Source organism: Ochotona princeps, chromosome 20, assembly GCF_030435755.1.
Source record: "Ochotona princeps isolate mOchPri1 chromosome 20, mOchPri1.hap1, whole genome shotgun sequence".
Lineage (NCBI taxonomy): Eukaryota > Metazoa > Chordata > Mammalia > Lagomorpha > Ochotonidae > Ochotona > Ochotona princeps.
In genome coordinates, this window is record NC_080851.1 from 41,593,452 (window position 1) to 41,618,188 (window position 24,737).

General features: G+C 43.9%; 2 pseudogenes; both read right to left on the reverse strand.

Annotated features, from left to right (window-relative positions):
- Window positions 1-6,408: 6,408 nt before the first annotated feature.
- Window positions 6,409-8,378, reverse strand: LOC131482773 (large ribosomal subunit protein uL11-like; annotated as a pseudogene).
- A 56-nt stretch (window positions 8,379-8,434) lies between these two features.
- The window catches only part of LOC131482774 (casein kinase II subunit alpha'-like), a 70,385-nt pseudogene continuing 54,082 nt past the window's right edge, over window positions 8,435-24,737 (reverse strand).

A 24,737-nucleotide genomic window follows, 5' to 3' on the forward strand; every position in this document is an offset into this window, starting at 1 on the left:
CTCATGTTGCAAGCAGTGGCATCCCATCTGGGCACCAGTTTGTATCCTGACTGCTTCACTTCCCAAACAGCCCCATGCTTGTAGCCTGGGAAAGCAGCAGAGGAGGACCCAAAGCTCCTCTCTCATGGCTTCAGATCAGTTCAGCTCTGTAGCACCAGTCAGTTTAGACATTTGGGGAGTGAGCCAGTGTATGGAGGATCTTTCTCTCTCTCCTCTCTGTAAATTTACCCTTCCAATAAAAATAAATCTTTAGAAAGAAATTGTTATTTTATCTGAAAGTTAGATTTAGAAAAAGGATATCTTTTAGCCATTGAATTGGTCTGTAAATATCACCAACAGCCAGAACTGGTCCAGGCCAGCACTAAGAGCCTGAAACTCAATTGAGATTTCCCACATGGGTGACAAGAACTCACATATTTAAGTCATTACCACTGCCTCCCAGGATGTGTATTAGCAGGAAGCTTATTTGGAAACAGCAGCTGGGACATGAGCCAGGCAGTCCAGCATGGGAAGCACATGTCACGAGCAGCAATTTCACACACTGAACCCAAGCCCTGCCCTGTGACAACCACCTCAAACCAACCTTCGAGTTCCTGAGAGGAAGGATACCATTGACCTTCCCTGGGTCAAGTGTTTATCCCCAGAGCTGCCAGTCAGTTAGGAGGAAGAGGAGCTGACCCACAGGAAGTGATGAGGAATCTGAACCCGTGGATATAGTCCTTGAACCAGTGAAGCCCTTCCCACACCCTGACCTCGGGACCTCATGCAGGCTCCCAGCACATTAGAGACAGCTCTCCTTGAATCAGGGCATCCCCACATCTTCCACATGGTCCCTCCTTCCCTGAGGTGAGCCTCTCCACCCACACTCAGCTGTGGGGGACAGATTCAGCACCATACTTTAAAGTTCCCAAAAAAGTCAACTTGAGAAAAGCAATACCCACTGGCTTCAGAAAAACTGGACATCACATGCACAGGAGTCATTTTTAAGGTGTTCCGTGTGTGTGTGTGTGTGTGTGTGTGGATGTGCACATGCTAACATATGCACCTCTCCAAAAGCAAAATTCCATAGAGAATTTAAGCGTAAAGTGCTAAATTTATGTTATTGTGAACAAAGCTTTGCAATTGTCATACTTAAAAAAATCTTTGAAAAGCAGAATTTCTTCCAACTCTGTTGCATTTCATATATGCCCACAATGGTCGGGACTACACTAGCCCAAGCTGGGAACTGAAAACTCCATCCAGGTCTCCCACATGCACCATCACTGGTGTCTCCCAGGATCTGAGCAAGAAGCTGGCATTTGGAGCCTGAGAACCCAAGTACTCCACATGCTGAGGTTCATACAACCCCTTGGTCACACCACATGGATGACAGATTCCTTGATCATGAAAAACAATGACAAGGGAAGAGGAGAAGCAGGGAAAGTCTCTAAACCCAGACTGCAGAAGCATATTTGATTGGGAGAGTTTGTGGCAGCCCCAGGAGAGCACGGATGAAGACACTGCTCAGAGAATACAGAGGTGTTCTCTGAGAGAAAACACCCCAGGACACGATCATGAAACTCCCTTAAGAAGAGTTCTTAAGGACATTGGGAAAAAATGCTTATGCTGTGCCATTAAACAACAAAATAGACAGCAGCAGCAGCAGCCAGGATTCAAAACTGTATTTGTATCTGTGACATGAGTTCCAGTACGCAATAAAGAGGGAGCATTCCCAGAAAATCACATCAAGGCCAACTGTTAGGGAAGTGGAGTACAAAGTGGACACCTTTTATTACAAACATGTTTGACCAGTATGAATTTTTTTCTTCCCTGAGAAAAAAGCCATTCTTTCTAAATGTCAACATCTGCTTTGAGGATAGTTCTAGGTTCACAGGAAACTTAACAAACATAATGAGGAATTCTGAGATGAAACACCCGGGGTCCCCCGTTGTTAACATCTTGCATTTGTCACAAGTAATGGACTAATATAGATATGTGATTGTCAACTAATAGATGTTAAAATCATGGGATTTTGAAAGTCTTCATCTGGGGCTGCATTCTGGCCCAGCATCCCACCCAGGACACCACGTGCCCAGTGGCTGTCAGTGCCCTGTGGGCTATCCTACACTGTGACTTCCTCAGACTTCCTGGGTTTTTAATGAGCTTGCAGGGTTCCTCTCACGTATTTTTTAGGAATTCTCCCTGAGTTTTGGCTTCTCTTTTTCTTAAAATCAAGTTGAGGTTTTATGGTACTTGCTGGGGGAAATAAACATGCTGAAGTTAAATACAGTTTTCAAAACATCATATTAAAGGTTATATTACTTTTACAGTGAAACACACAACACAGAATCTTTTTCTAAATAAAACTCATGCCAGAAAAACTTGCAGTGATTGACCCAGGGTCAACTCCCAGGGAGTGACTTATGCGGACTATTCTTCATGTTTTGCATCTCAACTTTCTATATAAAATCATAAAATGTGTTGTATGGCTAGAAAAAGAATGACTGTTTAAAAAAACAAAACTCCTCTGGTGATGAGCCAAGCAGAGCTGCAGCTGGGCATATCTCCAGAGACAGAGGGAAGAAGGGAGGCAGGCATGCAGGGCCTGGTGGGGCCTGGCTCAGGGACAGAGAGTGTCAAGAGTGATGGGGAACACACCAGAGTCTGGCTGTGCTGGAACGCTCAGGATTGCTCAGGGCAGGATGGGAACTATCAGCAAGAAGAGACAAGCAAGTAGGTGAGCAAGGAGCCAGCAAAGGCCGGCCTTGGAGACAGCTCTAATGAGAACACAGAGATGCATTCCAGGCCAAAGGGTAACCCAAAAATGTAAGCAAGCCTGGAGCTTAGTCCTATCCAAATAAGTCAGAAAGGATTAGAGGGTGCCACTGGCTGGAAGTGCAGGCGCCTGGAAGTCTCAGAGCAAGGCACCAGTGGGCCTTGTGTAAATACAGACATTTCAGGGAAGACAGCAATCTTTGTTTCCACTGGGAGGATTAAGTCAAGTTTATTGATCCTCAGACATGCTGTTTTTAATCAGGGTTTCCTTTAGAGCTAATACGTCTCTCAGTTTTCTTCATTGGGTGTGGAAAGGGAAGTCATTTTGGATCTCTGGGTAAACTACTTCTAAATGCTTTGGAAGAAGCTACATGAAGGTCATGTGTAGCACCCAGGACAGTGACCCAAACAGGATCTAAGAAATCCCCAGTGTGTTTCCCTGCTCTTGGTCCAGTACTAAAATAAATGGGCAGATCTAACAGGGCAGAAAGTGTAGCTCCCAGAGAATGCCAACTCTTAGTCAACATTGGAAAGCTTCTACCCATTGCTCAAGACCAAAAGCAGGTGCCTTCTTCACTAATTCAGCTATTCTAGCAGGGTCACTCTCCTGCTTCCTTTATGAAAAGCTGTGGTAATGATATTTTAAGAAAGATTGACTTATTTATCTGAAAGGCAGAGTGGCAGAGAGAGAGAGGAGAGACAGAGAAATGTTCTCTATTTACTGGTGCAAATGCACACAATAGGTACAAATTGGCCTGGTGGGAGCCAGGAGCCAGGAACTCAGGCTGGGCTGGTATAGTAGCCTAGTGGCTACAGTCTTCAACTTGAGTACGCCCAGATCCCATATGGGTGCTTGTTCTAATTCTGGCGGTCCTGCTTCACATCCAGCTTCTTTCTTGTGGGCTGGAAAAGCAGTTGAAGACTGCCCAAAGCCTTGGGACTCCACACCCTTGTGGGAGACCCAGTAGAGGCTCTGGGATCCTGACTATGGATTGGCACACTCCTGGCTATTGTGATAACTTGGGGAATGAATCATCAGATGGGAGATCTTCCTCTCTGTCTCTCCACCTCTCTGCCTGTCTTTCCGATATAAATAAATGAATTCTGTAGCAAATGAACAAGCAGACAAACAAACAAAATACCCTGGCTTACAGACCTGACACAACAGCTAAATGTTGAATTGTCCACCCTGAAAGTTCTGGGGTCCAATATGGGTGCAGGTTGATGTCCTGGCTGCTACTCTTGCTATCTAGCTCTCGCTTTTGGCCTGGGAAAGCAGTGGAGGATGACCCAAACCTTGAGACCCTGCACCTGTGTGGGAGACCCTGATGAATCTCATGATTCTTGGCTTTGGATTGGCTGAGCTTCAGCTGTTGTGGCCACTTGGAGAGAGAGCCAGTGGATTGAAGACGATTGTCTTTCCTTCCCTCTTTAAATCTGCCTTTCCAATAAAACTAAATACATCTTTGAGAGTCAGAGACAGAGACATAGACAGAAGTGCAAACCATGATGCAGAGTTAAAAAGACAAGATGAGCACTCACAATTATCACAAAACTATTCAAACTCAACTGTGCCCATGAATGGTAAGGGTGTTGCCCACAGCCCAGTCCAGTAGCCTAGTGGCTAAGGTCCTCACCTTGCATGTAAGGGATCTTATATGGTTGCTGGTTCATATCCTGGCTGCTCCACTTCTCATATTGCTCCATGCTTCTGGCCTGGGAAGGTGGCACAGGACAGCCTAAAGGCTTGGGACCCTGCACCTGTGTGGGAGACTTGGAGGAAGCTCCTGGCTCCTGGCTTTAGATCAGCTCATCTCTATCCATCGTGGCCACTTGGACAGTGAATCAGCAGGTAGAGGATCTTTCTGTCTCTCCTTCTTTCTTTGGATCAGACTGTTTAATGCAAGTGAATAAATCTTAAAAAAAAAGAGAGGGAAAGAAAAACAAATGAGGAAAAGAAGGAAGGATGGAAGGAAGGAAGGAAAGAGGGAGGGAAGAGAAAGAAAGAAAGACAGACAGACAGACAGACAGAAAGAAAGAAAGAAAGAAAGAAAGAAAGAAGCAAAAAAAAAAAAAAAAGGAAGAAGCAGGTGGTGACCAGTGCAGGCTGGCTATGGGAATGGGAATGGAGGGAACCAAGGCCTTTCGATGGGTATCATCAGGTGACCACCTGCCAGCACAGGGCCCTTTGGCAAGCTCTGCACCTTAATCTCACTTGTAACACCTCAACTCTCAGCTTTATTTTCTTTACTTTTAATTGACCCATATAGAATTGAGTAAATTGAAGGTGCCTGAAAGAGTGTTTTGATACATGCAATGTGGATACATGGAGTTGTTCAACAGCAGAAGCCCTGGATGCAAGTATGATTTTTGCATGCTGAGGATGCCTAAAATCTTCCCTGCTGGACACTGTGAAGTAAAGCCTGCCTCCCTCTGACCAGGTTCCTTGCTTGCAGATTCAACTAAAGGCAAATAGAACCATGTGTGTACTGAGCCTATCTAGAATGACCCTTGTCATTCCCTAAACAACCCAGTAAGCTGGCTATATACATACCTGGTAGACAAACTGGCTTAAGTGTATGTAATATGGAGATGGTTTAAAACTAGGGGAGCTTGTAACCAGACTTTAGTCCCCAATGTGGGCCCTACTGGGTTGTCATTGTGGCACAGAGATATTAAGCCACCATTGACAGCTTCAGAAACCCACGTGAGTGGCAGTTTGAGTCCCAGTTGCTCTGCTTCAGTTTCAACTCACTGCTGATGCACCTCAGAGAGTAGTACAAGGCTGTCCAGGTGCTTGAACACCTGCACTCACATGGGAAACCCAGGTAGAGTTGTGAATCCCTGGCTTCAGTCTGGCTCCTAGCCCTGATCATTGTGTAATCATCTAAGGAGTGAATCAGTACCTAGGATATTCTGTCTCTCTCATTCTGCCCTTCAAATAAATAATAAAGTGAACCTTGGCATCTTCCAGGCTGGGTCCATCTCCATGCTTGGAACCCTAATTCCAGCCACTGTGTACATGTGGTGAGATGTCCCTGGGACTGCCTAAGCTCCAGAGGCTGCTCCCTTCCTGGGGAGTACACTGAGAAGAGAAATCTGGAGAACATGGCTGGCCCGGGACCCACCCACCATCAACATGGTGTGGTAGATGGAATTGGGTGGGATTAACATTGGGTTCTGGGGGTGAAAATTTCCAGCAGCCGGTTAGCTCCTGGCAGTTTCCAGGAGAGGTCCATCTCCGTGCTCAGAGCCCTGATTCTAGCCATCATGTACATGCAGTGAGCTGTACCCAGGCCTGCCCCAACTCCAGTGGCTGCTCCCTTCCTGGTGAATACTACTTGATGTTAATAAATGCATTGCAATACAACCTAAAAAATGAGAAATAGATATCATGTTTGATACTTTCTTTTGAAGATCTTAGTGAAGCAATTATTTTTCATATTTGAGCCATAATTGCCTTGCTCAGTCCTGGTTCTTCTTGGCCTTTTTCTTCCTCTGCTCCTTGCTATCACCCGAGCTGGTTGCTTAGTCACTCTGAAATTGCTCTTCTCCTTCCTCCATGTTGCCTTCTCACTTGGCCCTTTTTTGTCCTCTCTTCTCTGCTTATTCTTTTTTTTTTTTTTTTTTTTTTTTTGGTTGCCAGATGATCCTTTATTGAAACATTTTCTCTTCTTTGCTAGCTTGGAATTCCACTGCACCACTGTTGATGTCATCTATGATGTTGTGCAGGTGGCGGCCATCCACGTTACAATTCATTGACTGGGCAGTCTCCAGAATCTCTTTGATGGTTCCAGAAAGTTCTCTGGCTAGGAATTTGTGGCGCACCTGCAGACGATGTTGACAATTTCATCAAATGTGATTTTCCCACTGTGTTTGATGTTCTTCTGCTTCTTGCAGTCCCTCAGTGGCTCCTTGAGGGCCTTGATAATCAGGACAGAGGCTGATGGCACCACCTCAATATGCACTTGTTGGCTCTGGATGGTCAGTTTTACCTGATCCGCAGGCCCTTCCATTCCCCACAGGCTCTGCAATGTCATCTTCCACCTTCTTCAGAGACAGACCCAGGGGGCCAATCTTGGGGGCTAGGGCAGACATGGTACCCACCTCACTGCCTGGGTCGAACTTTGGTGGCATGGTGGAGACACCTGGTGTTGGAGGAATCTGAATTCTGGATGACCAAGGAAAGTTGCACTGTGGACTACTCCCAGGTGAAAAGCAAAAGAACTTATTCTTACACCCACCCACTCGGTTTCTCCACTCCCCTGGTTTTTCAGCACCCTTTGGTTTTCTGCTTACGTTACTCAGTGCAGTTCTCCAATTACCTCATATTTGGTGAAAGAGAGCTGCTGCAGCCAATCTGTTTTCTGTCTGCTTTTAGATCAAATGATTTATGAGCTGAAGTGAGATGCTTTTAATCTGTCTTGCTGCACTCTGAGTCTGTAAGATGGTTGTTTAGATGGCGGTGCCTGGAAGAGAAAGTGGCAGGGACAGGGAAAACCAGAGGGTTTGCTGAACTACCATTTTTAAATGTGCATTGAATCCAATGAATCCAAGGTTGGGATTTCTCTGGAATTCCAGGACTGCCCTAATTGCATTTTTTACTGAGAGTAGGAGGGGAAAGAAATAGGAGATTCACTGAGCTGTATTAAGGAGTCAGAGAATTAACAGCTGCTCCAACAAAGGCTCCTGTATCTTCAAAGAAAAGGCTACACTTCCAAAGGAAGTAGAGAGACAAAAATCGCTGCTCCAGAGGCATCTCATCCAGAACCTTTGGCATGGCCTGGAGTTGTTAATGAGACTGAAACCTTATGGAAGTTAACAGTGAGTCTCCAAAAGGAGAATGGAGTGGGAGGGATAGAGAATCCTCCCCCATTGGACATTCTGCTGCCTGGAGACCCAGGCCATAACTCACAGATGATGGATGGTGTGGCTGACTGTGCAGGTGAAGTAGAGAACGCAGTAGGCCAACCCAGCAATTGCAACCACCAGCTGATCGTGGAGATGGACTGTTCCGGGCCCTGTGCTTGCTAAAACATACAAGAATCTGGTCTGGGAATATCTCAAAGTTTGTTTGGGGATTTCCACAATCAAAATGCTGGACTCAGATCCCTAGCCAAGAAAAGACAGAAGAAAGAACAAGTCAATCAACCACCTCAGCTGTATGTTGACAGCGAAATACTGGGCAAATGAAGAGTCTATGGTGGACTATGTCAATCAGTGGATTCTTTAACGACCTCACCAAGCTGGAAGTGGCGAAAATGGCAGCGATTCTTAACTGATGAACTATCAAAACCACTTGAGCAAGGATCTCAGAGCATGCCCCACAGGCGGGACTTGGGGTGGGTGGGAAACTGGGTGGGGCTTCTCCCTCAATATCCCCCTTTACCTCAGATACAAGAAGGAAACAATATGGACATAATAGTCTTACCCACTTCCCTATAGTCCCTGAACCTTTTTACCGTAATTAACTATGTAAAGATTGTCAACAATATAATTTTTTAAAAATTTAGAAAAAAAAAAAGAACGCAGTAGGAGGCCCAGACTACTCACATTTTATTAGAGAATGAGTCATCAGTTGCTGAAAAGGTCTGGGTTTCACTGAAAGTGGGAATGACTATCATTGTTAACCTGTTTGACAACCCAGCAGATAGCAACTGCGGGAAGTCACTAAGCCAACTCAGACTGGGCTGGCAAGGTGTCTGTTTTCACTATACATCAGGTTCTCCCAGCATTTCCATGAATGTCATCCCAGGATATCATTGAAGCGTGAATCAAAGTCTACATGGTACTTCAGATACCCATACAGCTCATTCATGCTCAGCATCTTGGCAATATGAGCAAGCTCACCACAGATGTTTTGCTCCTGGAAGAACGGCTCCTTTTAGAAGATCATGCTTGCCATCATGCAGCTAGGTGTCCATCTGATAATGTACAATAACTGCAGATAGCATATTCCTGAGCAGGATGATAGAACTCAACCAGGCTCCAGTCTATGAGTCACCTTTGGTGTTGTTGATTGTATGTTAGTTTGTTTTGTTTTGCTTTTGTTTGTTTGTTGGTTTTGGTTTTATTTCTCCTTTTTATTGGGCCTTTACCATGACATGGTGAGGTTTCACATCCCTGTGCATGATTCCTTTGATGTGGCTGTAATCCAGAGCTGTAAGTAACTCATACACATGAACCTGGATATCAATCATTATTTGGAGCCGATAGAGTTGCTTATATATTCAAACACTGAAGTTGATGTCTTGTTAAAATAATGATTTGTGCATTTTTATTGGAAAGGCAGATTTGACAGAGACAAAGAGGAAGATTTTCTATCTTCTGGTTCAGTCCTCAAGTGGCTGCAACAGCTAAAGCTGAGCTTATCAGAAACCAGAAGCCAGAAGCTTCTTCTAGGTCTCTCAAATGGGTGCAGAGTTTCGAGGCTTTTGGCCATCATCTACTGCTTTCCCAGACCATAAGCAAGGGACTGGAAGGGAAGTGGAGCAGCAGGGATACGAACTGGAATTGATAATGCTTCCCGGGCATGCTAGGGAATGATTAAGCCACTTAGCTATTCTTCTGGGCCCAAGCTGGTGTCTTTCACTCAGGGTCCTACACTGTGTCAATGATATATGTTTAATGATATTTGTTCCACTATGAAAAACCCAAGAATCTTAACTTTTCATGTTTTCTTATTTTCTCACTGCTCAAGCAGCTGCAACGGCTGGAACTGAGTCTATGCAAAGCCAGCAACCAGGAACTATTTCTGGGTCTTCATGTGGATTCAGGATTGCAAGGTCTTGTGCCATGCTTGACAGCTTTCCAAGGCCACAACAAGGGAACTGGATGTGATATCCTAACGGGGTCCCTCGTCCAGCGAGTGAAGCTCCGACACAGGTGCTTGCTCTTATGAGGATTTATTGAAGGACAAACTAATTACATAACATAACAAAACAAGAAATCCAAGTATAATACAGAAGGACAGTAACTACAGCATATTTACAGGCTTCCTCTTCTACTACTACTGCTACTACTACTCTACCACTACTCCTCTTTGTTCTTCTTCTCTTTGTTCTCTCTCAAACTTAGGTTAAAACCCTATCAACAGCCAATTGCAACAGGGCTGCTTGGCCACGCATCAAACACACCAATCACAGCCTTGATCACGCACACACACACCAATCACAACTCTGATCATGCGCACACCATGCAGACTGCATGAGACCTTGAACCAATTTTCTGCAACTTCCTAAAACTTGTTTACTGCCTTTGTGCTGTGAGAAGACAATAACAAGCGCCATCTTGGGGCATAGTCCCGCTCTCCACAATATCCAAGAGCTGAAACATAAACCAGCACATTCAAGTCGAATACTTTAGCCACTATGTTGCCATGCGTGCTCCTAAGTTGTATATCTTGAAGAAAAATGAGAATGATTTTAGGAAGCACACAAGCAAATGGTCCACTATGAGTTAGAGTCATAGAGTGCCCTGAATGCATTTGGGGAGACCTCAGCTCCATCTGACCACAACGATAGAGACCAGAAAAATCTTACACTAGCAGTTCTCAAAGTTTCCTTTACATGCAAAAAAAAAAAAAAAAAAAAAAAAAAAGAGTAAAAAATTGCCCCTTCTTTTTAGATTATCAAGATCTGACATGTGATTCTAAAATGTTAGAAAATATAAAAACAAATGATAATACTGTTTATTTTCGCTCCACTCAGAAATTGTGCTGTAATTCTGGTGTCCGGGTTCAAGTTGATGCCTACAATACTGCTGTCCCACATCAGAACACCAACTTGAGTCCTGGCTGCTCCACTTTTGTTCCAACTCTCTGATAATGCACCTGAGAAATGTCCCTACTCCCACAAATGAAGCACGTGGTTTCTCACTTTAGCCTAGCTTAACCAGACTGTCCTGGTCAACCAGGGAGTAAAACCAGCTGATGAAAGATATCTTTCCCTCTGGTACCATGGCTTTCATGCCATGCCTTCATTGGAGGATCCCTTCTTCCCTCTACTGCAGCCTCCAAGAAGGTGCAGGTAGCCACCTGCATGGACACAAACAGGCAGAGAAGAGCATGCAGGTGGCCCTGGTTCAAACCCTATGCTAGGTCACAGCAGGTTGTAGGATGAAGTCATGAAGGAAATGGCATCAGAAGTCCATCTTGCAAACAGCAACACAGTAAGTGTGACAAGTCTTCACATCCAGCCATGCACAGAGGCAGCAAATGTGGTGGGCAGACATGGAGCAAAAGCAGAGGCAAGTACCCACAGGGAAGCTGGATCAATTTTTAAGATCATAGCACTGACATGCAAGTGCTCAGGGAAAGGGGTAAGGAAAGGTAGGGAGGGAAGCAGCAGGGACTCTGGAAGACTAGTCCCTCATCTGAGCATGAGGGTGGCAAGAAGCAGAATCAAGACTTGGAAAAACTCTGCCCCTGACTTGGCCCTGGAACAGTGGTGAGGTAGGCATGGGAGATATATAGTGAGTGCAGAGCAAGTGGAACTGGATCTGGAGTTGTAAATGGTCTGATGCAGACACCATGTCACTGGCCATGCCTGCATGGTCCTGGAGCAGCAGGCAAGGTGATGGGAAGACTAGAGGTACCGAGATCCCAGCTGTGCCCACTGGCCCTGGAGCAGATGTAGTGTGTGCTGGGGACTGGTGGAGCACGCTTGGAACTGGTCTGGCTTTAGAGCACCGCATTAGGCACCAGCTAAGCCTACCTAGCCATGAAGTCGAGAGCAGAGGGAAATCGCACATATGAGCCTGGTCCTGGAACAGCGGCCAAGACAGTGGACTGGACAGACTAGAGTCCTGAGATCACCACGCAGCCAACCTGTCTTTGTTTCAATGGGCAGGGTGGGCTGGCTAGATGTGTGGCTGGCGCAGAGGAAGTGGCAGGTAGGCCAGAGCCCAAGCATGCCTTTAACTGGGAAAGCCAGCAGGGAGGAAGGGATGACTGGCTAGCTGCTGAAGGATGCAGAGCCTCAGGCCCTGAAAGTACATCAGATGGCATTGAGTGCTGTAGGGACATGGCTGGCTCAGCATGTCCGGCACCCTAGTGGCAGGCAGACAGGCTTGGACACAGGGGTTGCCCTCCAACCTGGCATGGTTCAGCAGCAACAAGCAGGCCAGCAGTGCCATTTGCTGGGTGTCCAGGGATGCTGAAAGAGCCAGTGTGGCCTTGGAGCCGGTGGCCATGGTCAGCCAGGATGTTGTCATGGGGGAGCTGGCATGGCACTGGAAGGGCCTCATGGAGGCTTGCTAGACACACTGGCAGGAGTACTAGAGGCACTGTGGTTACAGGATACGCAGGGCTCATCCTGGATTTGAAGGCAGAGCATGGTGCCTGTGCAATGGAGTGCTTGTATGGTGGCTGAGCTGTCCTGTCCTGGCACTGTAGCAGTGGGCATGGTGGCAAGGATGGCAGCCAGAAGCAAAGGGTTTAAAGAAGGAAGCAGCAGAGCATTCGTCGTTCAAAACCGGCTGGTGGATCAGCGGCTGTTGGAGGGAGTGTGCAGCTGGCTGAGCCAGCTTGACACTTGAGCTGCGGAAATGGCAGACACTACAGGTTTGTATGGATTTGATGGATTTGTGACCAAGCGTTCCAAACCCTGGAGGGTTTGACAAGTAGGCTGGGGACACAGGATGTGCTGCCAGGGCCCATTAGACCTGGCAGAACCAAGGCTGTATGGAGGTTTTGGTGTGTTTTGGAACTGCTGAGGAGCCTGGATTAGCCTGAGGGGGTGTGACAGGCGGGATAGAAGCATAGGTTTTGCCACCCCATAAGACCTGTGCTTGCTGCAACAGCAAAACACAGGAATGCTAAAGGTGCTATGGGCCCAGGGAGAATGAGCCTAGCTCTTAAGAGCAAGATGGAGGGTGGAGGTGGCAAAGTGCCTGGCAGAGCCAAGCTAGAACTGACTGCCTCCTGCAGTGCTATAGCCCACCCATTGTCCATCCATTGCAAACATGGCAGCCTCCTGTGGCTGTCTAACTCACCTGGTCCCTACGGCTACATAACGCACTCTTTCCATAAAAAACATTTCATTCTCATGTTGAGGTCACTCTGAAGGAAGGGAGAGCTGACCCAGGCTGATTAGTCTGTTTTTCTGCCTGCTGCATACCTGCCTCCTCTGTAAACTTTGCTGTTTACCAAACAGGCTTGAGCCATGGGGTCATGGGCAGAAGGGTCCCAGGCCAGGCTGCACTTCTGGTAGAGAGACTCAAGGTGCAGACATCCACATTTCCCTGGTTTCTTTGCTCACATTTCATTACTGTTAGGCCTCATCTCTCCCGGAACTCTTAACAGTACACAAATTAGAAATGCAAGCCATCCTAGAATTAACATCTTTACTGTTCCATTGAAGCAGTGAACAGAGGATGAGGAATACAGACGTATAGGGTCCATGCTCAGGGTTTACCTGGCCTCAGAGTCTGTCTGCAGGAAGCCAGAGAGCGACAAGCTACTGGGGAGACCAAGAGTTGGAGTGTCAGAGTGATGGAAGCATGTGATTAAGAGAGCCAGGCCCCCGCTATCAGGGGCCATTATGAGGGCTTGTGAGGGGAGTGGTTGCACAATAGGTGGGCAGGAGGGAACACCTAGGTGGTGCAGTGGGGTATGACTTCCAAGCTTGTGTCCCCGAACTAGCTGCCTATCCCATAACATTGGGAGAAGGAAGCCCTTTTGTTTCAGGGTCAGATGATAGACATTGATGCATATCGTGAATAAGTTTCTTTTTCTCTGCCCTTTGGGTGACTCATGTGAACCCCCCCCATGAGACGCTGCACAATGGACACAATTTCCATCATTTCCTTGGGTCTTTCTTCCCTTGGAGCTCCCTTCTGCAGTTAGGACAGGCCACCTTCCTTCTGCTTCTTAAATCAATCCTGCTTTGCAAAGTAGAGTTGTTCACATGAACATCTTTTCATGAGACAAAAAAAAAAAAAAGGTTGTCGCAGTGTTTCACATTTAACTCCCTACCACACTAGCCCACTTTGTACTGGATCAGCAGGAAGGCTATGGGGGTGGACAGGTTAGAAATGAATGTTCTGGGAATGAGACTGCTGACCCTGGAGGAGCTTACAAGCAGCTCAGAGTGTGAGGGATAACACAGCAGGTGAGGTGAGACAGCGGGTGGACATGTTGTGGCACTGGGGACTCAAAACATGCTGGCTGGGACTGGGGTCACTGTCAGAAGGAACCCAGCCCTGGAGCAATTGGTAAGCACACTGCCTGCTGAGGCAGCAGGATCACTGGCTGAGCCTGATTGGTTCTCGAGCAGCAGACAGTAGTATGTAGCCCAAAGCATGCCCACCTGGTCTGTAGCTAAGGGTTAGGCAGAGTCGGCCAACAACTTCTTCACTCAGACAGCCTGTTACCCAGCTACAGCACTAGACCCAGGTAGAATCACAGTGTGTTCTCTCAGGGATCCTATTTGTTAGCAACAGAAGCCTTTTCAACAAATGATCCCCATGCTTATTCTGTATCATTTTTCATGAAATCCACATCCAGAAAATAATGTCTGAGCTTCTAATCCCATCATTGTTGGGGATTTCCTGGATTCCCCTCCTCCCTGCCCCTGGCCTTTCACTTGACTGGCCATCATTGGGCCACTGCCTTGCTTGTTCAGCATATATGGTAAGATGATGGCAGGGAAGCTTCTGGTCTCTTGACCCAGCTGAGTGCTGACAGATTCCATGTTCATTTTTATAACCAACCATTTTACATGCTAATATAAAATCTAGAACATAGAGAGCATGGGTTCCCTTCTTACCTTGGATCAATGAAACAGTGGATTAGATTTTTTTAATGTATATTTTTATCTTGGTAATCTTACATAGTTGATTAGGGCACAAAGTGTCAAGTGCTACAGGAAAGTGGCTAAGACCATTGATTCCACACTAATATATTTGGGGGTTAGGGCAGAAACAGAGGGAGAAGCCCATACAGCCTCCCACCCATCCCAGATCCCCGATGTGGCTCATGCTCCGAGGGTCCCACTCAAACAGTTTTCATAGTTAAACAGTTTTGATTTGCTGCCAATCTTGCTGACATAGTCTCTTCATGGTTGGGATTCTGAGATCAGCAGTTCAGTTGGAGGGATCTACAAAGAAACTATATGTGAGGTGATCCCAGACCTGATTCTTGTGTTTGCTTGCCAGTACAGGGCCCGGGACAGTCCATCAACCCAGTCAGTTTACACACATGCTTGTGGTTGCAATTGCTGGGTCAGTTCTGTTTCCAGCCCTGTCTTCCATGTAAACCAATGGTTGTTGCAGTCCAGCCTGATCATGCCCACCTCATACTCAGCTCTGCCATAAACCTGTGGGAGCTGCATCCTAGTTGGGGCAACTCCCCATTACCCCTACCAGGTCTGCCACCTACCCTGGTTCCCATGCTTGCCACTATGTACCACAGACATAGTCAGTCTGTTCCACATCCCATTTTGTTCTCATATACGCCAATGGGCATTGAAGCCAAGTTCAACCCAATCATTCCCACTATCCAGTCCACAAACATACTGGTAGGTGACTTTCTGTCTACCCATGTCTAACCCAGTCCTGGTTTTCATATTCTCCAGTGGGAGTGGTAACCCAAGAGGGATGTGCCCACTATTTCCCTACTAGGCCACTCCACCTCCATGATTATGCACTCTTCAGGTGGTTCTGGAGTTTAACTTGGCAGATTTAGCCCCCTGTGTAAGCCTCTGCCCGCTGATGTTGTGGTAAAGCCCAACCAACCCTCAGCCACTTTAATTTATGCTTGCACCAGTTGGAGTAATCAGCCCAGCCTGGCTTTTTGCTGATCTAGCTCACAGGAGGCCCACAGGTGTTGTAGCCCTGCCTGGTCTCCTTTGGCCCCATCCCGACTCATTCTCTCCAATGGGAGTGGCTGTTCAGCAGGGGAGCCCACATTTCCCCTTCCAGCTTTGCTTGCTCACTCTCTGGTTATCATATGTGCTGTTTGGGCACTATGGCTACATCTGGTATGGCTCAACTAATCCTGGCATTGTGTAATGTGCACTAGTATGTGTTGTGCGCAAAACTGGCCTGACCAACACTCTGTTCTAGTGCTCTTATTTGCCACTGGGTGATGTGAACTGCTTCATCCTGGTCTCCCTCTGACCTATGCCAAATATATGCTGGTGTGTACCTTCCTCTTGCCTTCTCTGGGTTGCTCCCTATCATGTTTCTCTCTGCAAATCTCTCGTTTGAATAAAAAGTAAATAAATATTAAAATAGCAATTAGGAAAAGTCATTTAGAAAAAAATGCCATGTAAATAATCAATTTCAGGAATATAAATATCATCCCTTATAAAACTTTTAATCTTTTATGAAATGAGACAATTTTCTGAAATACTTAGGAATAAGATGTTTTAAGACAGGACCTGCTGCACTAACCTAGTGGCATAAGTCCTTGCCTTGCACATGCTGGCATCCCTAAGTGGCACCTGTTATAATCATGGCAGCCCTACTTCCCTTCCAACTCCTGGCTTGTGGCTGGGGAAAGCTGTTGAGGATGGTCCAAAACCTTGGGACCCTTGACCCAAAAGGGAGGCCTGGAAAAGGCTCTGGGCTCCCTGGTTTCAGACTGGTGCAATTCTGACCATTTTGGATGCTTGGGGAAGGGATCAGAGGACAAAACATCTTCCACTGTCTTTCCTCCTCTCTGTACATATGACTTTTGAAAGATAATTTTTCAAAATCCTCCGAAAAAAAAAGAATCTTTTGAAACAGAAACCAAAAGCCACAAATTGTGGAAACCAAAAGCCACAAACTATGGAAACCATAATATGCTACAGATATATTTATATATGTATTGCATAACAGGAAATATAAATATAATATCTATAACATATAGCAAAGCACGTTTTTCCCATAGATTTAATATGGACAAGCCCTATTATTCCTTTTTCTCTTACACATTGTTGTGAATGTGTAATCATGAGATTAAGCACAGAAAGGAAACTGCAGCAGAACGGTCAAGTTTTAAGAAGCAAAACTGCCCATGTGCACTAATTGCCCTTTTGTGGAAAACCAAACACACTGATGAGAGAATCCAACAAGAATTCTGGGCAGGAGATCAATATATAGAATCAAATTACTATGTATTTATAAGAAACAGATACAGTACATTATAAAAGCAAAAAGTACAGAACAGTTAATGGACATCAATAAGAGAAATGAGATTGAAAATTTTATTTTATATCTTTTCAAAATATTCTTCAGTTCTGCAATTTAAAGTCAAATGAACTAATGGATAACAAAGCCAGTATAAAGAAGAAAAGTCCCAGAATCTATTGAACGTTCAGTCGATTGCAACTGGGGCCTCTTGTCATAAAATTCTGGGTTTCCAGACTTGCAACATGAAGTAGAGAGTTCCCTGCTGTTGGAAGGCTCAAGCTGCAACAGAGGAGGCCACTCCCAGCCTGACGTGAAGCCACGCCCCTTACTCCCCCTAGCTCCAGAATTCTTAGCCTACACTCATTGCACTTCTGATTGGCTTAGCATCCTCTGATGTCATGAGTTGTCCAGGTTTGTGGGATTGGTCCAATCACACGCACACAGGAAAAGCCTGTGGAACTGTGCAGGAGATTCTTCTCTAGCCCTGCCATAACCACTTTGCTGGTTCTGTTCCCAAGAAGACCCAGGTGGCTCAGGAGGTGCTGCCCTGTGAGCTCCCTCCCTGCAGGAGCCTGTGCTGGAAACCCGACTCCTTGGACTGGAAGCAGTGAGTGTGTGTGAGCATCTCCTGAAGCCCCGGGACAGGAGGGGGGGAGTAGGGAGGCCTTGGGGTCCTCTGCAGCTCTGACCTTGAACAAAAACCCTCTCATAGGGTCTGGTGACATGGAACTACAGCCAGGAGCCCCAGGTTGCACTCAGAAATACAAGGATTGTAAGTTTCCTTCTGGACTCAGGAGAGCAGCTTTCTCTGGTCCTTATCAAGTTCCAGCCTTGCCTCCCAGCCCTCTCTTACACTGACCGACAGGATTGCTTGTGAGGCCCAAAATTACTTCAGATAAACAGAGACTGATAAAGGTCAGCTAGTTGATAATCCTTCAGCTTATACCTTACTGATCAGACTTCCCATTTAGCTTTTCAGATAGAAAGAGAGACACTGATATAGACAGTCTAGAAAACCCAGGGAATAGGTCAACTAGCCTATAATCACTCAGGCTGCAAATACTGGTCAGGCTCCCTATTTGCTTCTCCTGGACTTTATTAGGTAGGCTGTAGAGTTAAATTCTTCCTCATTCACTGGGTTGTTGGGGATTTCACTGCTCACCTGCCTAAAACATTTCTATTCTTCAATTGTTAAAATGCAAACTTCTGTAAAACCGTGACTTAATCACTATATACTGCAAATTTTAGATTGTGGCTTAAGATTCTCCCAAAAAAGCGTTTTCAATTTATGACTGTTAATGCTAAACAAGATGCAACTGCATAGAGACTTTGATGCTAACTTTGTACTCAGCTGTTATATATGATGGATGTTAATGCTGGTCCTTTCAGTGTTCCTGTGCCATGCTGATTTAGATTAAACTCAAAAACATGTTATCTTGGGAGAAAAAAAAAGTTTATAGCAGTCGGTTGTGTATATATTAAACTTGAAGAGATGTGAAGGAAGTAGTTATAGGATGAGGTTATGAACTTGCAGTTTCTAACATATCGGTCACTCAATGCCATGTTAATTAACTTCATGATGCTGTTTATTTTGATGTTTTTTCCTGTTGTTCAAGTTGTATAGTGACATTTCATCGGAGGGGATGATATTCTGTCAGCTCTACTTTCAGAAAAAATATAGTCACCTTGTAGACAAGCAAAGGGAATGCACAGAGACTCAGGCACAGGATTTCTTTAGAAGAACCTGATGAAGAGCTCTTAAGGCACCAGTACTGATTTATCATGAAGGCATCTGATATGATGTCACCCATTCCCTTAAGTTCTCAAAATTGGGAATAAATGTCCCCATGAATTGTAGAGGGAACAAGTCAGGTTCAACAGAGAGCAGGGAATAAACCCCTGAATGTTCATAACTCTTAATGCCGAGCACTGCTCTCTGCCCTGGAAAACACTAGTCACTAATTCCTGCAAGATACAATTCAGTAAGTTAACATTTTTTTATCCTCTCACAAAACCAGCATTAGCACTTTAAAAGAGTTGTTTGCTGTGAAAATTAGGTGTGGCATAACAGCAGTGAATGCCCACCTGACACAGCACAGGAAGGAGTCACTGCCCTGAGTGGTGTATGAGACATTAAGATGACATTGTGACTCCTGTATCTATCAGAATGTCTAGTTTCAGTTCTGTGCAAATGCAGTGTTCAGTTAATATCTCTGCTGGGAGGCAGCAGACAGTGGCTTGGGTACCAGTGCAAAACCTGATTTATTTTTTGGTCTTGTGGTTGTTGGTGGTTTGTGGGAGGTGAGATAGTGGATGAAAGAGTCCACCCAGTTTTTTTTTTTAAAAAAAGGTAAACTAAGCTTCAAAAGTCTTAGTACATCTCCCTTTACTTAGCTGCATACATTTTGTTCTAATGTCCTTAACTGGTGATCCCCCATTGAAACATGTAATTGGTTCTCAGAACACTGTTTTTCTTTCTCTGAGTTTCAAAACACTTTGTAACAAACAAATATGACTAACTTATCTTCTGGATCACTGCTTCTCCCTGAAAGAGTGCAGTAGAATTGAGGTTGCTTCAGATTGGTGCAACCCTGAGCATTGGGGTCACTTGGGGAGTGAGCCATCAGATGCAGGATCTTCCTCTATGTCTCTCCTCCTCTCTGTATATCTGACTCAGCATTAAAAATAAAACAAATCATAAACAAACAAACAAAAAAAGAAATGATTGATGTACTCTGGGTTTTCTCAGCCTTGGCTACTGGGGACTAAAACCTTGAGATAGCCCAGGTAAATGCTAGAAGAGTGTGTTTGGGAAACAGGACACTTTCAATTTGCACACACAAATTGGTTTAGTCAGCTGCTACCTGCATATGGGTTCAAGATCTGGCTGCTTCACTTACAATTCTGCTCCTCACTAGGATATCTGGGAATGAAGCCTTGCATGTCCCCAATGCTTAGGCTCCTGCCCCCTGTGGGACAGCCAGAAGCTCTAATTTCCTTGCTTTGTTTTAGCCCAGAATGTGCTGCCATTTAGTGAACCAGAAGATGGATCTCTTTCTCCCTGCCTTCAAATAAATAAATAAACTTTGAAAATATCTATTAGTTATTTTCTTCTTATCATTACTTATTGTTTGTTTTGTTTGCTTTTTTTTCAACTGAGAGTTTAAACATAAGAGACAGAGATCTTCTCTTTCTTTGGCTCACTACCAGATGGCTAAAATGATCAGTGCTGCACCAAGCTGAGTCCTGGAGCCTGCAGCTTCCTCCAGGTCTTGCATGTGGGTGATCAGGGCCCAGGCACTTGGATGATCTTCCACTGCTTTTCCCATGAGATTAACAGAGAGCTGGGCTGGAAGTGGAACATCTGATTCCATATGGGATGCTGGTGTTGCAATTGGCAGCTTTACATATTATATACCAAAATGCTGGTCTTTGCTTTAGCTTTTGATACTGGTGAAAATATTTTTTCTTGCTTTTTATTTCTCACACATGAATTCTTGGCAAGTGTTCTCATATACGGGGCAATATTCTTAGTTACAAATTGTGGATAAATTCTGGAGATGTATGAGGTGTTGGTAGGGTAGAATGATTGCAGTCTAACATTTCCTGCATGTGCATTTATTTATTTTGTGATTCCCTAGGACTGGATTGGCTTTATTTTCTTCATGTAGTGTTCACTGAGATCTCTGATCACATTGCTAAGTAGCAGTTCCCACTGGCTGGGCACTGACACTGCAGCATTAACTTGTCCAGATTACGCCCGGCTAATCGATATGCACCTTCCCTTGCTGTTCTGTTAGATTTTCCTTCACATAATGTACTGCTCTATTTAGAATCAGTGCGAAGAAGCATGTAGTCCTCAAAAATAGTGTCTGAATCGCTGCACCAAACATCATGCCAATTCTTGTTTTGAAATTATTTCTTTTTCTCTTATTTTAAAATATTTTTTGTTATTTTATTTATACAAGTCATAGAGACAGTGATCTACCATCAGGTGCTTAATTCCATAAAGTATATTTTATGTTCTGCAGGTGGGGAACTGTTAAATTTCTTCTAAATAAATCATTGTTAGTGTCAAGAAATGATTCTGATTTTTAAAATTCTAGAGAATTTTGATCAACATGTACTTGAATACTATTATAAGGTGCAGTGTAGTGTTTGAGTATACATACAGCAAAAGCTGAGTAAACCAGGTGCCCAGGATTTCAACATATGTTTGTTTTTACTGCATACAGGGTCCTGCATTCCAGTTTCCTGCATAAGCATATTGTGTATTGTAGTCACCACACACTGGGATGGAACACTGGATCTTGTTCCTTCCGTCTTGCTTTCTTTGCTACCTCTTCTACTTCCTTCCTATCCCCAGTCTTACATTTACCAACCTGTAGCAATCACAATTCTAAATAGGCAGTGATTTTTAACACTTATATATGATAACATATTAGATTTTTTCTCCATTTGCCTTATTTCACTTATGATATCCAGTTTCATCTACTTTGTAACAATTACCAGTACTTTATTCTTTTTAATGGTTGAATGCAGTCTCTTGGTATTCATTATGGTTCACTATTAATGAAAAAAGGGGAAACAAATGAAATCTAGAATCAAAAGAACGCAGTATCTTAATTTTTACCTTTGTGTTTTTTATTTCCTTCCTTTGCGTATTTGGCTTAATATTAAATTACATAACAATAAAAAGTAGTCATTCTAATTTGGCTACATATCTTAGAGGAAGTGCTTTGGTTTTTTGGCATTAAGTTGTGTGGTGACTCTACATTTGTCATTTATAGATACTATTTTATTGAGAACTATTTCTATGTATCTCAATTGAGGTATATTGGGGTATATTTTTATATTTGTATGTTTGCTCAACACACACATATGGAAGTTATACAATAAATGTAAAATTTCATTTATTGCTTTGTGTAAGGTAATTTTAATAATGCTTGTTCTTCATTCTGTTTATGTGAAACATTTGGTTGGTTGGTTTTCATTTATTGGATCATTTTATACATCCTCAGGTTAGGTGCAGCTTGGCTATTATGTTTGAATTTGTTGATGTGTTGTATTTATTTTACATTTTTATAATGATTTTATATCTGTTTTTATCAAGTATACTGATCAATACTTTTTAAATATTTTACTGTTATTGGAAAGTCAGATATACAGAGAGGAGGAAAGACAGAGAGGCTAGATTTTCTTTCTGTTGAATCAGTCCCCAAGCTGACACAACAGCCATAATTGAGTGTATATGAAGCCCACAGCCTAGAGCCTCTTTCAGGTCTCCCAGTTGGGTGAAGGGTCTCAAGGTTTTGTGCCATCCTGGATTGTTTCCAAAGGCCACAGGCTGGGAGCTGGAAGAGAAGCGGGGCTGCCACAATTAGAACAACACACATATGGCTTCCCAACATGTTGCAACACCAAGACTTTAGTACCTAGGGTACTGCACCAGGCCTGGGAAAACTGGTCTATGATTTGTTAATAATTTTGGAAGTATGAAAAATTATTTTGGAAGAAACACTAATATATATATATAAATATATATATAAAACCAATTGTACAGCAATGGAAACTGCATTTTTTGCTGAACAGTTCCATTTTGCGTGTGTGTGTGTGTGTTTAAGAGATATAGGTGAATATCTTCCAACTGCTGTTTCAATCTAGTTTAGGAATCTAAGTATTGTTAGGCCCAGCACAAATTTGGAACTGTTTTGTACCCTTCAATCTTTTTGTAATAATTCTAGAAAATTTTGTGTTAATTTGGTAAAATTTTGTAGTGAAGATGCCTGCTGTTGACATTTGGTTTGAAGAGATTTTATTCCTGATTTATTGTTACTTACTGTTGGTTTTTTCAGGTATTTTAGTGTCTTTTTTATTTGGTTTGGTAGGCTAATACTAAGTATCTAGAAATTCAGCATTTCTAATAACTTATTGCTTATAATTCTTGTTGGTAGTCCCTAGTGAGCCATTGCATTTTTTCCAGTAAACATCGATTTTATCTATATGGAAGGCAGAGTTATAGAGAAAAGAGGGAGAGTCAAAAAGAGTGATGTCTGTCTGCTTTATCCCTCTCCAAGTGGCCACAGTGGCTAAAGCAGGACCAGCTTGAAGCCAGGAGTCAGTACCTTCTTCCAGTATTCCCACATCAGTACAGGGAATCAAGCACTTGGGACATCTCCATTCACATGTGCACTAGCAGGGAACAGGATCAGAAATAAAGCAGCCAGGCCTGGCATGGTAGTCTAGTGGCTAAAGTCCTTGCCTTGCATGTGCTGGGATTTCATATGGATGCCCATTCTAAGCCAAGCAGACTATCCAGCACGATGGTTGTGACCTGAGAAAGCAATGGAGGAAAGCCCAAAGTGTTGGGAGACCAACCCAGACTAAGATCTGGGCTCCTGGCCTCAAATCTCAGCTCTGGCCATTGGGAGTGAATCAGCCAATGCAAGATCATCCTCTCCTTTCTTTTAATATCTGACTTTCCAATCAAAGTAAAGAAATCTTTATAAATCAAAAGAGAGAGAGAATGAAATACAACAGGCAGGACTTGAGGTGGCATCTACATGGGAATTTCACTTCACAAGCAGTGGCAGAACCCACTTTGTCACAGACAGCCCATGTCCCATGAACTTTTGTGATAGCAGTTTTGATATGTTCCTCTCCTTTTTGGTGTTATGTACTTGAGCCCACTTTTTTTTCAATCTAGCAAGAGATTTATTAATTTTGATTTTTTAAAGAAAAATGAATGTTTTAACTTGAGTATTGCTTGGTATACTTTTTAATCATTTTGTCACTAATTTTTAGTTTGAATTTCCTTTTACTTTTCCTAGACTTGGTGTTTTATTTTTCTGTGACTTTCAGTTTAGTACTTAGGTTGCTTATTTGATATTTTTAATGTTGTTGTTTAGGTTTTGAACAGCTTAACTGAAAAATTTTATTTCTGTATTTCTCTGATGATGGTCGATTCTTTCAAAATTATTTGATAATAGAAAGTATAGTTGAAAATAAGAGTGTGTTTTGGTTGTGATAAAATTATACAATCGAATATGTGTCTTGAATCACAGCAGTTCATTTCTTATGGTTCTTATTAAAATTAATTTTGATGATGTTTACACAGTTGAGGAGGGTGCATGCACATGTGGACACTGATTAAGCTAGGAAGGGTCATGATTGCGGGGAAAGTGGATGAGACCATTGTATTCAAATGTTCTTCTTCCCGTGTCTGTGGAATTGGGAAAGAAGGAGAGGAGCCATTCCCAGTGTCCCCAACACCTCCTAACCCTGGGAATGCCCATCTGATTTACCAGGGTTCCCAAGTGGTTTCCATAAATTATCCTTCCAAGATCTGTTGGTTGCCAGAGTCCACTCTAAAGTCTCCATTCACGCAGATCTTTGCTGTCAGTACTTGGCAGATGTAGCTGTCCAATTTGTTCTGCCCTCCTTCACTTGCTATAATAGAAGTCATCTGCAGGCCCCAGTTGACTGACATATCTCCCATGTGCATCTGAACTTGCTGTCCACTCCTCCATCTTCAGCAACTGTGGAGGTTCAGTTCTGACACATGCACTCCAAGGTCAGAGCACAGATCTCACATTTCTCCCCATGGTTGGAATTCTGAGTATATGAGTTCAGTGGAAGGAATCCCTAATAAAATTTAATCTGAGGTTATCCCAGACTTGAGTATTGTATGGACTTGGCCAGTACAGGACCTATTTTAGTCTGTCACCCACATCAGCTTACGCACACACTGGTAGTTGCAGTTTCTGGATCAGGTTTGTCTCTAGTCCCATCTCTTATGCAAACCAATAGATGCTGTGGAGGAATCCAGCCATACCCACCCCACACTCAGCCCTCACATACACTAG